Source organism: Ambystoma mexicanum, chromosome 6q, assembly GCF_040938575.1.
Source record: "Ambystoma mexicanum isolate Mex_15411 chromosome 6q, UKY_AmexF1_1, whole genome shotgun sequence".
Lineage (NCBI taxonomy): Eukaryota > Metazoa > Chordata > Amphibia > Caudata > Ambystomatidae > Ambystoma > Ambystoma mexicanum.
In genome coordinates, this window is record NC_090937.1 from 1,119,184,044 (window position 1) to 1,119,195,411 (window position 11,368).

The 11,368-nt window shown below is 51.0% G+C and overlaps 1 non-coding gene across 1 annotated transcript; it reads right to left on the reverse strand.

Moving 5' to 3' along the window:
* Positions 1 to 5,303: 5,303 nt before the first annotated feature.
* Positions 5,304 to 5,454, reverse strand: LOC138517537 (5.8S ribosomal RNA). The gene has a single exon (XR_011282700.1). It is a non-coding gene; the product is annotated as a 5.8S ribosomal RNA (ribosomal RNA).
* Positions 5,455 to 11,368: the final 5,914 nt, after the last annotated feature.

Below are 11,368 nucleotides of genomic sequence, written 5' to 3' on the forward strand. Positions count from 1 at the left end.
ACCACACTCCCCTGCAGCTAGAAACCCAATGGGGGTGGGGGGGTGCCTCTGGAAGTGGCGGTTCCCCTGACATCTGCTGAGAGATGCAGTAATTTGCGACGAGATACACAAGTCCATCTGCAACTTCTTTGGTTCAGGGTTAATGGAGACGAATAGGGGGGTAGTGATCAGGAGGGGTAGTGATCAGGAGGGAGTATAGGCATTTCAAAGGGCAAATCAATATCCTTCTAGCGAAACAAGCAGTAAAATCGCTCCTATTCTTGAAGCAGTATTACCTCCAGGCAAACAAGACAGGCCGGCTCTTAGCCAGGTAGGTTACGCAGAAGGAGGTGGCAGGTACAATACTCCACATTCAAATGGTGGAGGGACAGGAAACCACACATACAGAAGAGATCCTGCAGGCGTTCTCAGAGTTCTGTACAAGCTTCTACTCTACGGAGGCACCGGAGAGTGACCTCCAGAAGGCCTTCTTAAAATCTTGCTGGCTAAAAAGATTAGAACAGAGCCAGCGTGATGCTTTAGCAGGGACGATTACCTAAAACGAGGTGCGTGTGACGATCCAATCGCTAAAACCAAATAAAGCCCCAGGCCCGGACGGGTACCGCGCCGCTTTCTATACCACATTAGTCCCATTAATGACATCCCTGTTCAACTCCTTCTCCGATACGGGCTGCATCTCCCAGTCCATGGAGGTGGCCAAGGTAGGTAATCCCCTTCCCTAAGCCAAACAAGAAACAAACCCTCTGTAGCTCCTACTGCCCTAATAAACCTTGATGCCAAAATCTTTACAAAAATTTGAACATCTAGAATGGATAAAGTAATCACTGACCTGATACACCCGGATCAAGCAGGCTTTGTCAAGGGGAGACAAACGTTTGACAACATTAGGCGAATATCCCACCTGATGGAGAAGTCAAACTGGGCAGTCCTGAGGGCAGGGGGTGTTAGCACTAGGTGCAGAGAAGGCATTCGACTGAGTCAAACGGTCATTCTTGTTTGCTACCATGGTGGTTATGGGGTTTGGCCCAGGCCTTCTTCAACAGGTCAAAGCCAACTATGGAGCAGCAGTTAGCAGGCTAGCTATCAATGGGCATGTCTCCCAGGCTATAAGGATCACTAGGGGTATTAAGCAGGGCTGCCCATGTCACCATTCCTGTACACAAACTTTCTCGAACCCTTCCTAGCTAGAATTAGACAGGAGAGGGGAATAAAAGGGATTACATACGGTGGGGAAGACCATAAGGCAACGGCCTTTGCCGACAACCTCCTAGCTGTGCTAACGGACATGGACACTTACCTCCGGAGGTTAACAGCACTCTTAAGAGAAATTGGCACAGTGGCAGACCTGAAGACCAACAACCAAAAATCTGAACTAATGGTGCTACAAGAAGGCACGCCCTCAGATACAGGGCAATTCGCACGAACAGAGGGATCCCTTCGATCCCTGGGGTGACAATAACGAGTACCCTAGAGGATATGTACCAAGCAAACTATCCCCACCTGTTGGCAACTATCAAGACCTAGCTGGAAGAAAGGAGGCTCCTTAACATATCATGGATGGGCCGCATCAATGTCATTAAAATTATCATTTTCCCCAGAGCGCTATATTACTTTCAGGCTCTCCCCCTGGCGGTCCCCCAGAAATTCTTCAAAACCCTGAATAAACTAGTACGTAACTACATCTGGCAAGGGCAAAGACAGAGGGTGGCCTTGAGAGTCATGGTCACTCCCACGGGGGCATGGGGAATGAGAGTTCCGAACTTTCAAATGTACTACCAACGAGCAGCTCAATTGAGGGTTATCCGAAACTGGTTCAATGGGAATCCCGACAGCATCTGACGAAAGATGGATAGGGCAGTGGTGTGAAAGGCCCCTAGCCAAGGTCCTGTGGTGGACAGCCCCCCCCCCCCCAACACGTACAGAAGCCGAATTACAGCCCTGCCATTGTCCCCGGAGCGGGTCGTGCCCGGCAGGTGCCGGGCCCTTGGAGCCAGAAACCCATGGGGCTCGCCCCCGCCACACTGGACAAGTGGACAAATAATAAGAGTATGGTATTTCACAAGCGGCCCAAGGGCCTCCCACTTATCCTACCTCTCATGTCTCTTCAGTGCCAGACTAGAGTCAAACTCAACCGGGTCTTCTTTCCCCGACCATTCTGCCAAGCTTGTTTCCTTGGCTGTGGTTTTGCTAGATAGTAGGTAGGGACCGTGGGAATCTCATTCATCCATTCATGCACATCACTAATTAGATGACAAGGCATTTGACTACCTTAAAGGTCAGTTAACCCAGCCGTTTACTCACGCTTCATTGAATTTCTTCACTTTGACATTCAGAGCACTTGGCAGAAATCACATTGCGTCAACACCCGCCATGGGCCTTCGCAATGCTTTGTTTTAATTAAACAGTCATATTCCCCTGGTCCGCAAGAGTTCCAAGTCAGCTGCTAGGTGTCGGCCGAGGCAGCATGCTGGCCCTGAACCCCAGGAGGGGGAACGAGAGAGGCGAACACTGCAGCTGGGTGATCCACAGGAAGGACCCGACTCACATCCAGAGGCAGAGCCGCCCCCCTAGGGGGGGAAAAGACGCCTCATCCAGCCATGGTGCACACCCAGCCCTGCTTCAGGCCCCAGCCCGATCGACCCAGCCCTTAGAGACAATCCTTATCCCGGAGTTACGGATCTAACTTGCCGACTTCCCGTACCTACATTGTTCTGACATGCCAGAGGTTGTTCGCCTTGGAGACCTGCTGCGGATATGGGTACGGCCTGGCGCGAGATTTACAACATCTCACCCAGATTTTCAAGGACCAGCGAGAGCTCACCGGATGCCGCCAGAACGGCAATGCTTTCCAAGGCTCGGGCCCCTTCCTCGGGGCAAACCCATTCCAGGGTGCCCTTCCCTTCACAAAGAAAAGAACTCTCCCTGCGCCTCCCACCGGCTTCTCTGGGATCATTTGCGTTACCGCACTGGACGCCACAAGGGTGCCTGCCACTGCCACTCTGGGTTCGGGGATCTGAACCAGACTCCCTTTCGATCGGCTGAGGGCAACGGAGGCCATAGCCCATCCCTTCCGAACAGCGCTCGCCTATCTCTTAGGACTGACTGACCCATGTTCAACTTCTGTTCACATGAAAACTTTCTCTACTTCATCCTTCAAAGTTCTCGTTTGAATATTTGCTACTACAACCAAGATCTGGACCTGCGGCGGCTCCTTCAGGGCCCTCGCCCCAGGCCTCTGTGTGTACAGCAGCAGCCCTCCTACTCGTCTTAGTCCCCGCGGCTCTCAGCGCCAGCCGGGTATGGGCCCGACGCTCCAGCGCCATCCATTTTCAGGGCTAGTTGATTCGGCAGGCGAGTTGTTACACACTCCTTAGCGGATTCCGACTTCCATGGCCACCATCCTGCTGTCTATATCAATCAACACCGTTTCTGTTGTCTGATGAGCATCTGCATCACGTGCCTTAACCCGGGGTGCGGTTCATCCCGCAGTGCCACTTCTGCTTACCAAAAGTTGCCCACTGAGCACTTTCATACAATACCCGGCTCCACGCCAGTGAGCCGGGCTTCAAACCCATTTAAAGTTTGAGAGTAGGTTGAAATAATTTTGGCCCCAAGACCTCTAATCATTTGCTTTGCTAGATAAAACTGGGGTTTCCGTGCACCAGCTAACATGAGGGAAACTTCGGAGAGAACCAGCTACTATAATCGGTCAATTAATCTTTTGCCCCTATACCCAGGTCGGATGACCAATTTACACATCAGGACCGCTACGGACCTCCACCAGGCCGAGTTCACCATCTTTCGGGTACTATCACACACGCTCATGCATCATCTCTCTGACAGAGCGGGCGGGACGGGTAGTGAAGGGCCCAACGCGACAGGATGCCACTGAAATCAGCGAGCACCGGCACTCAACATCATTACATCACAGGATTTAATTCAGCGCTCTGACTCGGGCACGTGTTATACTATTTGGTCAGTGTTTCCAGACAGGTCGGGTGGTTAACTGCCATCACCTCAGACCCCTGGCGCCCTTTGTGGGCCTCCCCGCCCGGCAGCACGACGTGTTCGGGGAGTATTGAGGGCAGTCTACCAGTCGCATCGGGAGCCATGTCTCCCGTCGCCACTCTAGCGACCCCCAGGAGGGGCCAGGACAGTTGCCAGATAAGGGTGGGGTGGCGGTCTATCTCCCTCAGCCCCATGGACACAGCAAAACTGCTGTCAGGGGGCTGTAACACTCTCTGCTGGAGCAGAGAGCCACCCGCCCCCTGGGCCTTCCCAGCCAGTTGTGGTGCACTGCTACAGAGGAAATGCGCCCTGCTGGGGCTGGATGTGCCCGGGCTGCAGACCTGCAAGGGCCTCCCCGTTCCAGGTGACCAACAGACCCCACCAGTTTAGCTCTCAACTGTTTCACGCCCTCTTGAACTCGCTCTTCAAACTTCTGTTCAACTTTCCCTTGCAGTACTTGTTGGCCATCAGTCTTGCGCCCGTACTTAGCCTTAAGAGTTTACCAGACACTTTGGGCTGCATTCCCAAGCAACCTGATTCCAAGACCACCTGATCCCGGTGTGCAAGAGGCTGCTATCGGCCTAACACCAACTGCGTGGTGAGACTCATTCAGAAAGACTTGAGCCCCCTGGACGATGCCAGGGAGTCGGTCTTCTGTACGCCACATTTCCCACGCCTGCCGCTGAATGGGGATTTGGCGCTGGGCTATTCCCTTTTCACTGGCCGTTACTGAGGGAATCCTGGTTAGTTTCTTTTCCTCTGCTTAGTAATATGCTTAAATTCAACAGGTCACCACGTCTGATCTGAGGCCGTGGTCAGGGAGCACAAAGCTCAGGGCAGCTGACCTTGGGCCCATACGGGGGGGTTGCCCAAGCCCTGTGCCTCTGGCGCAGGCGAGTGTGCTCTGTCCCAATCTGCAACAGAAGCCCACATGGTCACGAGGTCCGCACTCCATGGTCATCTTGCGCCGGCAGCTGTGGGACACCAAAGACAGCCTCACACAGCACGGCCAGATGCCCCAGGGTAGGGTGAAGGTGTGCCAGGCTTTTTCAAATCCTGCTGCTGCCGCCACCACCACATCCGGGGCGCGCCGGCCACCCGGCCCTCCCGAAACCAGAATGAGGCGGGGAAACAGGGGAGGCCAGGACGTGTCGGCAATGAGCTTGAGCACCAGATCAAGGATCCAGCGACGGTGCTGATCGGGGTCTGACCTTAGCGGGATGAATGGAATGGGGTCCCTGCGACAGCCCCAGCCAAGCCCGTGGGAGGGAACCCTGGGGCGATTGATGTACAAGTGACCCTCATACAGGCCTAGCCCCGGGAAAAACCCAGGGCAACATAGTGCGTTCGAAGTGTTGATCAATGTGTCCTGCAATTCACATTAATTCTCGCAGCTAGCTGCGTTCTTCATCGATGCACGAGTCGAGTGATCCACCACCAAGAGTCACAGGCAACTTTTTTTTTGTTACAGACGTCGGCCTGACTCTGCCAGTGCGGGAGAGGTCGGGGGAGGCAGTGCTGCCTGTGGCGGGACAGCCCAGCGCCATGTCTAGCTCGGTCGAAAACATTGTGGTTTAAAAAAAGAAAAAAAATCCAGGTGCTCAGCCAGGGAAGCCTGACCACTACCTGCAGCAGCACAGCGCTTCCTAGGGGGATGGAGGTAGGCCGCTACGCCACCTGCCCAACCGGCCCGATCCACTCCCCCTTCTGCTTCCCTTTTGGAGGGGGCTGGGAGATGGACAGCGAGGCGCCCACCGTGGGGTAAGCCAGCTGCCAAAAACTAGAGTAACAGGGGATACCAGGAATATCCAATTACTGTGACCTGGCCTGGAAAGAACAAGCGTAAAATTAACAAAAAAGGTCACAGTAGTAAAGTGTTCTGGTAGCCTCTGTTGGTATAGCAACAAAACCTAAAGACTCATACTAAATTCTGAGTACATACAACAACCATGAGGTGCATGCGCCTATCATTTAACAATTTTTATGAGGTGAAACAATTAAATTCAACCCAGTAGACGCTCAATCAATTAAATATTTGTTATTTATTGAATAAATCACTAGAAAAAGTCATATTTTAATAAAAACATACACCAACATTAGTATCAACAATATTTCATGTGGACCAGTCCCTACAATTCATTAATGGACTGATCTGATACACCGTTCTCATCCATAAATCACATCCAACTACACTACAACCATACCACATACATACACTAATCATACAAAAACTCAATCATAATCCATATGATAATAAAACAATTTGTCCTCAATAAAATCTCAAATATAAAACATCATTATACCGCATCTATTCACTTATTAGTACGAACCATTAATATGACACCTAAGAGCCTATTCCATGTTATTATGGACTTTCTTGGCTCGGGTGGATTAGATTTCTAATTTTGCTAATAAATAACAGTACATCCCCAACCCGACATGTTTCTTTCTGTATATCATCCAGTAGACAGAAATTCTTCAGGGGCAATATGGTCCAGCGGAGTCAGATGATTTGTACATAGAAAAGAAGGAATTTTGTAGAATACACCAACAGAGTACACCTAAATGCAAACAAAAGAACACTTAGTCAATCAGGCTAAATTGCTCAAATTACATGATTGACCATTACTGCCATCGTATTTTCAATAAACGTGGCGTAGATTAGGTTAATACCTCTCAACTCTCTTCAACAATGAAAACAGAAAGCGGACCGGAATCCACAAATCAATAGGAGACACCATCATAAATTGGAGCCTCTATAATCTATCCACCAACACCTCGTGGTACCTCTCAGATACTCAAAATCCAACAAGCAATACCTCACCGAAGGGTGACACCTCGAGTTACCAAAAAAGTCCATAGAGCCAAAGTACCAAAGGATGAGGGAAATCCCACAGTAAAAAGCCAACATTATAAAGACACTTACATTCCGTATTCTGTAATTTTGTAATGGGAGTGCCCAAACAAGGGTGATTCACAATATCATACCGATGGGAGCATTACGTCACCGCGGAGTCAACCGGCGTCCATTCATTAGTTTATTAGAAGGAGCAGTCTCAACCTGTGTTCAGTACAAGAGTAATGGCAACTTGATACCTGTCTGTGAACGCAAAAGCGAAAAAACACAAACCAAAACAAAGTAAGAAGCCATACACTATGTGGATCCGTGGAAAACTACAAGAACAATCCCATGTATTAGCATAAAGTCTAGAGGGCGGCTAAGTTAAAATGAAACCCATCAGGGATGCCAGTCCCCACAATATACTTCCTTAATGCATAAGCGTCCCGGCGGGAAACAAACTCACCTCAGTAAAATGGTCGACCTCTTTTCAATCAATGCAAAAGTCTCGATCGTATTATGAAAAAAACTCTTCTAATACAATGGTATCAACCGCAGTTGCCAGGTTAGTCGGGACCATGAAGGTCTAGGATTCTGGGACAACAAAGACAAAGAAGAGAATCACAGAGGGAAGTGGACCAGAGAATCATAATTAAACTGTCAAATATTTCTTAAAGTTACGGGCACCAGGATTACATGTCTGCTTGAAACATCTAATACATAAAATGTATCATGTGTATATACACACATGGTTTCGACCTCCGTCCCATATATGCGTTCACCGCTAAAGGGTCTAAAGCAAGGGACAAAACCCACGAGTGTAAGCCGCAAGAGTGTACCGTGCGTCCAGTGTTTACAAGTATGTACGGATTGCGAAGTCGAAAAAAATATAACATAGTAACTGCTCTTGAGCAAAAAATGCCTGGTACATGGAGAGGAATGACAAGGGGAACTGTCCCTAAAACTCCTCTGGCCTCAGTGACTATTAGATGACGAAAAAATATAATAATCACATAATCTCCACGCTCGCGCGAGAGTCTCTTACGCATGCAGCGGAGTTTCAATGGGAATTATCCCAGTAGCCGCTCGTACCTTAATGATTGATTTCTGACAGACATCCAGGGTGGCCGCATACATCCAATCGGCCGGTGTATCCATCAGTCCGGCTCGAAGGATCCGGTTTAAAAGGACCGCCCCGTGTTGTCATGTGACACACGCGGGATTTGCACGTAACGTGAGCCGGGCCAACGAGAAACGCCTCCAGTAGGCTGAAAGGAGGGACGGCTAGTTGTTCAGCCAATGAGATGCCGCTGGTAAACATGACCATGCGTCTCGAATGTGTGAATGAAAGACCCACGATTATCAAAAGGGGAGACAAGCAAAAACCGAGATAAAATAGCACACGGATGACAAGGGAAACAAGCACCAACATGTGTTGGATACAATTGCATACATCAGGCAACTACTACACTACATTGTAAGATGTAAACATAACCAATCCTGTCATTCCCGAAAGGCTGTAACTTATATCAAAGATGATAACTATCAATGGGGACAACCGAGCCATCATTATAAAAACCGGGTTGCAACCCGATCAGGTAATGGATTAAAAATTCCAATCTATTGCCTCATTTAAGCCCACCACATGGCTTTTACTCAAAAAAATAAGTTTGGTCTCTTCCTTTGATAAAGTCCGTTTATCCACAGCAACGTTGTTAGTAATCATAATCTTTTTTAATATAGTCCATCTCGGGTCCTCACAATTATGGTTACGCATTATGAAATGCCCTACCATCGGGGCTGTTAAATTCTTGAGTCTGATGCAGCTCTTATGTTCACCGATACGAACTTTGATTTTTCGCTCTGTTTTGCCGATATACATTTTACGGCAAGGACACCAAATTGCATATATTACAAAACTCGAATTGCAATTCGTGAAGCCTCTGCACCATGGCTCAGGGATCATGCCTGGCGTGCCGGGCCCCTGTCTGCCTGGGGAGGCGCCCCTCGAGTAGTCAGGTTCCCCTCGGCTCCAGGCTGTCCCCACTGGGGGCCTCCCTGCTGACCGGGGTGTGCCCACCAATGCCCACCCGCTGGCAGGTCAGAGAGAGTAGTGCGCGCCCCCGGCCAGCACAGAGGCGGGCTCAGTGAGGAGAGGGGGCTGTGCAGGGCTTCCTTTACAGTGCGTGGTTGGGGACATCCCCAGCAGGTTAACCCAACCCTGCAGGCATCACTGGCCATCGGGTGGGTCGCGGACCCCTCCCCGGTGGAAGGGAATCCCCCACTCCCTGGCGCCTGGTGGACCACATGCACCGGACTGCTCTGTGAGAGGTGCTGTGGAAGTGCACGTCAGGGATGCAACCGAGGTCGGGCCCACGGCTCTCCCTCGTGCTGCTCCACTGTTAATGATCCTTCATGCCCCCACCCACAAGCAGAAACCATTCACACTCAAATTCCCCATTTCTCCTTCCAAACACACATTGCAGATTCAAATGGCACCTCCCTCCTGACCACATGCCACCATCATAACCCACACAAAGACACCAAAATCCGTCCCCCCCTACCTACACCAAGATGCTCCACCCCTCAGAGCCACACCCATATGCTTCACCTCTACCTCCAGACTCACACTCAGATGGCGCCATTTGCCCTCTCTCTATACCCACACCCGATTACCCCATCCCTTCGACACACACATGCTCCCACCACTCCAATAAACCAACATCCTTCTCTCAAGACAAACATACCCCATCCCTCCATTCACACCCAGATACCCCCTTCCTTCCCACCAGTGCTCCAACCCTGACCCACATGCTCCAACATTCCCCCATCATATGCCCTGTCCCTCCATTCCAGATCAACAATGCCCCCTCCGATCCAGACTCCAAGATGCCCAAACCCTTCCTCAAGACCCATACCATGATGGCCTGTGCTCCCTCCACACAGAAAGATGCCCCTATCCGTCCTCCGACCAATGAGCCCCAATCCCTCCCTCCCTCCAGACCCACACCAATGTGCCCCAACCCTCCCTCCAGATGCACACCAATATGTCTTATACCTCCCTTCATACCCAGAGCAATGTACCCATCCCTCCCTCCAGACCCACACCAATATGCCCCATCCCTCCCTCTAGACCAATACCATAATGCCCCATCCTCCCTCCACATAGCAAGATGCCCCTCCCCCTTGCATCAGATGCCCATGTGCCAATCCTGAATCACATGCAGATAGCCCCAGCCAACCCCCTCTAAAACCACCCACCCTAGTATGCCCCCATCCGCCCAGACCCACACCAATGTCCCCGTCCCTGCCATCAAACCCACACCAACGTGCCCCCACCACCTCCCTCCAGATCGACACCAATGTGCCCTCACCACATCCCTCCGGAGCCACACCAAGATGCCCCGTCCCACTTCCCAACCCACACCTAGATGACCCATGCCACCCTCCGGACCCACTGTGGTCCATCTCTACCTCCAGAAACACACCCCTGTGCACCATCCCTCCGCCCAGATCCACACCAATGTGCCCCCACCACCTCCCTCCAGAACCACACCAAGATTCCCCTTCCAACTTCCCAACCCACACCTAGATGACCCATGCCACCCTCCAGACCCACTGTGACCCATCTGTCCCGCCAGAAACACACCCATGTGCACCATCCCTCTACCCAGATCCACACCAATGTACCCCAACCCTCCCCCAAACCCACACCACTGTCCCTATCCCTCACCCAGATCCACACCACTATGTTCTATCCCTCCCTCAAGACCCACAGCAATGTGTCCCCTTTCTCAAGATCCACACAAATGTGCCCCATCCCCCAGACCCACAACAGCATGCCCCATCCAACCATTCAGACCCCACAAAGATGACCAATCCCCCCTCTAGTCTAGACCAATACCATAATGCCCCATCCTCCCTCCAAATAGCAAGATGCCCCTTCCCCCTTGCAACAGATACCTGTGCCAATCCCAAATCAACCGCAGATTGCCCCAGCCAACCCCACCCATTCTAATAATCACACTCATGAAACATTAAATCACTCTATTAGCCCCCGTTGATCAGTTAAACACCATCATACACTGTCTCCCTGTTCCTTTTCTTAGCCCTCCATACATTTCATGTTGAAGAGATGAGAATGATTTTTAAAGTACATGTAATTTCCCGCTCCCCTGTCTAAATCGGGTGTCTTGCAGGAACATTCAATGTATCCGGAAGAAAATTGCAACCTGGCAGCTAGAGCTTTGCTGCTCAGGACGCTCCAGAGTCCCGTAGAAACGTTCTCGCTGTCCAAATGAAAATGCCCACCACAAACACTGCAAGCAAAAGGCTGGCAGGGCCCCCAGAAAAAATGCCCACCCCATCCGCTGCAAACAAAAGGCTGGCAGGGTCCGGTTGCACTTGCACCGGCAGCCGAAACGTTGAGAATGCCCGTTCAGCCCCTCTACCAGCTCGCTCTGAACGTGCTCCGGAAGCGCTTCAATGCTCCGGAAATCACAAGGATGACATCAGAGTCAC